This window comes from Nycticebus coucang, chromosome 9 (genome assembly GCF_027406575.1).
Source record: "Nycticebus coucang isolate mNycCou1 chromosome 9, mNycCou1.pri, whole genome shotgun sequence".
In the NCBI taxonomy this organism is placed as follows: domain Eukaryota; kingdom Metazoa; phylum Chordata; class Mammalia; order Primates; family Lorisidae; genus Nycticebus; species Nycticebus coucang.
Genome location: NC_069788.1, coordinates 44,918,436 through 44,924,611, shown reverse-complemented (window position 1 = coordinate 44,924,611; position 6,176 = coordinate 44,918,436).

Below are 6,176 nucleotides of genomic sequence, written 5' to 3'. Positions count from 1 at the left end.
GTTAAAGTTGTTTTGTCACATGCAAATAAAATAATTTTTTTAAAATAGAGTATCCTGGCGGCACCTGTAGCTCAGTCAGCAAGGGTACCGGCCACATACACCTAGGGTGGCAGGTTTGAACCTGGCCCCGGGTCTGCTAACAACAATGACAACTGCAACCAAAAAAATAGCCAGGCATTGTGGTGGGCACCTGTAGTCCCAGCTATTTGGGAGGCTGAGGCAAAAGAATCACTTAAGCCCAAGAGTATGAGGTTGCTGTGAGCTGTGATGCCAAAGCACTCTACACAGGGCAACAGCTTGAGATTCTGTCTCAAAAAAAAGAGTATCCTATGGTAAGATTTCCACATTGAGAAAAAAAGAATTGCATGGGACATACTTGTTTTGAAAATTATTAGTTATTTGTCTGAAATTCAAATTAAGCTGGGCATTGTGTATTTAACTGGCAACTCTTCCCTACAGGAATATACAGAGGGTGCAAAAAAATGTATACACATTTTTTTTTTTATGGTGAAAAGTTATATATTTAGAATTGGCCAGCTGGACTTGGTTTAGATGATCCCAATTTTGTTGGCAACATCCAAAGCATCATAATCAGGAGCCAGTCGAACATATGCCTTCTTCTCACCATCAGGCCTGATCAGGGTGTTGACCTTGGCCACATCAATGTCATAAAGCTTCTTCACAGCCTGTTTGATCTGGTGCTTGTTAGCTTTGACATCTACAATGAACACAAGTGTGTTGTTGTCTTCTATCTTCTTCATGGCAGACTCAGTGGTCAGGGGGAACATGATGATGGCATAGTATCAAGCCTGGGAGAAAGGAAGAATGGGATCATCTGACCTGGGTCTAGTGGGATGGGTCCTCTTTTGAAGCTGAAGCCTGGGAAAGCCTAGGTCCATCAGAAATGTACACACATTTTAAGAAGGGAAAAAACTGTATTAAAATCATAACACTCAAGTCACATTTCACTTCTGCAATGACAAGAGGTGCTCTGGATGGGCCTGGTGGCTCATGCCTGTAATCCTAGCACTCTGGGAGGCCAAGGGAGATGGATTGCTTGAGCTCAGGAGTTTGAGACCAGCATGAGCAAAAGCGAGACCCTGTCACTACTAAAAAAATAGAAAAACTAGTTGGGTGTTGTGGTGAGTGCCTATAGTCCAGCTACTTGGGAGGCTGAGGCAAGAGAATAGCTTAAGACCAAGTTTGCTGTGAGCTGTGACGTCACAGCACTCTACTGAGGGGGACAAAGTGAGACTGTCTCAAAATAAATAAATAGAACAGGGAATTTAATTCAGAGAATTGGTTTGTATAGGTGTTGGAAGAGATAAAAAGCCAAAGAGAGAATAGAAAAATAACTCTGATTGATAGGAAGAAGCAACCGGCATCTTATCATCAGATAGCCTGATGTTGAGGGGTGGAGAGGAAATAGACACTCTGGCTTTTTCTTAGCTTTTTTGCTTAGCAGGGTTAGCTGGGTTTGAACCTGTCAGCCCCGGTGCACAGAGCCAGCACTCTAACCATTGAGCTTCAGGCACCCAGCCAATACTCTGGCTTCTTCCTTGATCCTCCCTATCTACAAAAAATGCCGCCTAATTATGGAGCCCAGCAACTCAGCCTGGAAGCCAACCAGTAGTACGTAAGTTCAGGCCATGCAGAATTTCATGGAGTCAGCCCTTCACTGCCATTTTTTTTTTTTGAGAGAGAGACTCAAGCTGTCACCCTGGGTAGAGCGCCGTGGCATCACAGTTCATAGCAACCTCCAACTCCTGGGCTCAAGTGATTCTCCTGCCTCCACCTCCGAGTAGCTGGGATTACAGGCGCCTGCCACAATGCCTGGCTATTTTTTGGTTGCAGCCATCATTGTTTTTTGGCAGTCCCAGGCTGGATTCGAACCCTCCAGCTCAGGTGTATGAGGCTGGTGCCTTAGCCACTTGAGCTACAGGCACTGAGCCCTTCACTGCCATTTTGAAAAGAGTAGGGGAAAGGTGGATTTGAAGGCAAAATAGGCCAGGATTAGCACAGATGTAAATAAGAAAAACACAAACATAATTAATGAATCCATCTCCTTGAGGAGGATCAACTAAGGATACTTGCACAAAGGTGGAGTTGTAGAACTGTGACATTATGATCCAAACATTTTCTCCAAAATGTCCTTTACTGCTGGTTTGTCCAAAGTAGGATCTTATTCTGGACCATACACTACATCTGGTTATGTTTTCTTTCTTTTTTTTTTGGAGACACAATCTTACTTTCTTGCCCTAGATAGAGTGCTATGGCATCATAGCTCACAGCAACCTCAAACTCTTGGGCTCAAGTGATCCTCTTGCCTCAGCCTCCCAAGTAGCTAGGAGTATGGGATGACAAGCACCCACCATAATGCCTGAATATATATATATATATATATATTATATAATTATATATATATTATTTGTTTCAGACAGAGTCTCACTTTGTTGCCCCAGTAGAGTGCCATGGCAACAGCTCACAGTAACCTCAAACTCTTGGGCTCAAGTGATTCCCTTGTTTCAGCCTCCCAAGTAGTTGGGACTACAGGCACCTACTGTAACACCCGGATAGCAGCCATCCGGATATTTTTATTTTTTATTTTTTTTTGAGATAGAGTCTCACTACATCACCCTCAGTAGAGTGCAGTGGCATCACAGCTCACAGCAACCTCAAACTCTTGGGCTTAAGCCATTCTCTTTTTTCTTTTTTTGGGACAAAAAAAGCTGTCACCCTGGGTAGAGTGCCATGGCATCACAGCTCACAGCAACTTCAAACTCTTGGGCTCAAGTGATTCTCTTGCCTCAGTCTCCCAAGTAGCTAGACTACAGGTGCCGGCCCTAATGCCCAGCTATTTTTTTGTTGCAGTTGTCATTGTTGTTTTAGCTGGCTCGGGCTGGGTTTGAACCTACCAGCCTTGGTGTATGTGGCCGGCGCCACCCTTAAGCTATTCTCTTGCCTCAGCCTCCCAAGTAGCTGGGACTACAGGCACTCACCACAATGCCTGTCTATTTTTTGGTTGCAGTTGTCATTGTTGTTTAGCAGGCCCAGGCCTGGGTCCAACCAGCTCTGGTGTATGTGGCTGGTGCCATACAACTGACCTATGGGCACCAAGCCAAACCGGTTATTTTTAGAGATGAAGTCTCACTCTGGCTCAGGCTGGTCTCAAACTCGTGAACTCAGGCAATCCACCTCAGCCTCTCAGAGTGCTAGGATTACAGGCATGAGCCACCTCTATCTGCCCAACGCCTGAATATTTTTGAGAGACAGAGTCTCTCTCTTGCTTAGGCTAGTTTCAAGCTCCTGAGCTCAGGCGATCCACCAGCCTCAGCCTCTTAGAGTGCTAGGATTACAGGCATGAGTTGCCGTGCCTGGCCCTGATTATGTCTCTCTTTTTTTTTTTTTTTTGAGACAGAGTCTCAAGCTGTTGCCCTGGGTAGAGTGCTCTGGCATCACAGCAACCTCTAACTCTTGGGCTCAAGTAATCCTCTGGCCTCAGTTTTTGTATTTTTAGTAGTGACTGGGTCTCACTCTTGCTTAGGCTGGTCTAGAACTTGTAAGCTCAAGCAGTTCACCAACTTAGGCCTCTCAGACTGCTAGGATTACAAGTGTGAGCCACTGCACCCAGTATGGTTATCTCTCTCTCTCTTTTTTTTTGAGACAGAGCCTCAAGCTGTCACCCTGGGTAGAGTGCCATGGCATCTTAGCTCAGAGAAACCTCCAACTCCTGGGCTTAAGTGATTCTCTTGCCTCAGCCTCCCAAGTAGCTGGGACACAGGCGCCCGCCACAATGCCCGGCTATTTTTTTTGGTTACAGCTGTCATTGTTTGGCAGGCCACGGGCTGGATTCGAACCCGCCAGCTCAGGTGTATGTGGCTGGCGCCTTAGGAGCTTGAGCCACAGGCGCCGAGCCATATATATCTCTTAAAAATAATTTCTCCTATGCTGGTTGCAGAGGCTCATGCCTGTAATCCTAATACTCTGGGAGGCCAAAGTGGGCAGATTGCTTGAGCTCAGGAGTTGGGAGACCAGCCTGAGCAAAAGTGAGACCCTGTCTCTACTAAAAATAGAAAAAGATTGAAGGAAGAGGATTGCTTGAGTCGAAGAACTTGAGGTTACTGTGAGCTATATAGAACCCCAGAGTGAGACTCTGTTTCCAAAAAAAAAAAAAAAAAGAAAAGAAAGAAAAAAGTAGGCACCATAGTTGATGGTGCCTACTTAATGTGGGCATCCCAGCAGGAGACACAGGATAATACAGTATCTGGTTGTTCTGCTAGTAAAAATTCACAGATTTACTACTGCATTAGGGTGTGTTAATTAAAAAGAAAAACATGATGTTTATATATATTTTTTGAAGGAGAGCTTTATTTTGGGCAGTGCCTGTGGCTCAGTGAGTAGGGCACCAGTCCCATATAGAGGGTGGTGGGTTCAAACCCGGCCCCTGCCAAACTGCAATAAAAAAAATAGCTGGATGTTGTGGCCGGTGCTTGTAATTCCAGCTACTCAGGGGGCTGAGGCAAGAGAGTTGCCTAAGCCCAGGAGTTGGAGGAGGTTGTGAGCTGTGACTGCCCAAGCACTCTAGGGAGGGTGATAAAGTGAGACTCTGTCTCTAAAAACAAAAAAACAACGGCTCAGGCAATCCACCCACCTTTGCCTCCCAGAGTGCTAGGATTACAGGTGAGAGCTCTCACCTTCTAAATAAACTTTCTCTGTGTTCTGTAAATTCAAACTCTCTTCTTTTCTGCTTCATTTTCCCTCCATAGAACTTTGTTCCATATAACCTACTACTGAACTTTTTTCTTTAAGACAGAGTCTCATTTTGCCACCCTTGGTAGAGTGCTGTGGCTTCAGAGCTCACGGAAACCTCAAACTCTTGGGTTTAAGCAATTCCTTTGCCTCAGCCTCCCAAGTAGCTGGGACTTCAGGCACCCGCCTCAGTGCCTGGCTATTTTTTGAGACGGGCGTCTCGCTGTTGCTCAGGCTGGTTTGTCCTCCCAGAGTGCTAGGATTACACACATGAGCCAAAGTGTCCAGCTTTTTTTTAGACAGGGTCTGTCTGGCCTTGTTACCTGGGGTAGGGTTCAGTGGCGTCATCATAGCTTACTGTAACCTCAAATTCATGGCCTCAAGAGATCCTCCTTCAACTCCCGAAGTAGCTAGGACTGCAGGCACATTTTTGTAGGGGATGTCTCTGTGTTGTTCAGGCTGCTCTGGAACTTTTAGCCTCGACCATTCTCCTGACTCGGCCTCCTAAAACTGCTAGGATTACAGGCATGAGCCAACAGGTCCCGACTGTCCATATCTGACTTGCACTATTACAATGTCAACTTCATGAGAAGGATTTATGTCTTTCACTGATGTTTTCTCAACATTTATAGTAGCACCCGGCACATAGGAGAGAATCATTAGCTACCTGTCGAGAGAAAAGAATATTCCCTTCCAGAAGCATTCAGAAATCAAAATAGGCTGGTCATGTCTCCAATTTCAGCACTTTCAGAGGCCTAGGTGGAAGGATAGCCTGGGCAATAGGGAAATCCAAGTCTCTACTAAAATAAATAAATAAATAAAATCATGGCTGGGCACCCGTAGCACAGTGATTATGGCGTCGGCCACATACACCGAGGCTGGTTGGTTGAGCCTGGCCCAGGCCAGCTAAACAAAAATGACAACTGCAATAAAAACATAGCCAGGCGTTGTGGCGGGTGCCTGTAGTCCCAGCTACTTGAGAAGCTAAGCCCAGAGAATCGCTTAAGCCCAAAACCTTGAGGTTGCTGTGAGCTGTGACGTCAGAGGACTCTACCGAGGGAGAAATAGTGAGACTGTCTCAAAAGCAAAATGAACTAAAATAAAATAAATCAGGCTGGGCGCCCATAGCGCAGCGGTTTATGGCGCCAGCCACATACACCGACGCTGGCGGGTCTGAACCCTGTCCGGGGCCTGCCAAAATAACAACGACAACAACAAAACAGCCAGGCGTTGTGGAGGGCGCTTGTAGTCCCAGCTACTTGGGACGCTGAGCTAAGAGAATCGCTTAAGCCCAAGAGTTGGAGGTTGCTGTGAGCTATGACCGAAGCACTCTACAGTGAGGGCGACTTACTGAGACTCTATCTCAAGAAAAAAAATCAGCGGGTCGCGGTGGCGCGTACTTGTCAAGTCGGATATACTCTGGAGGC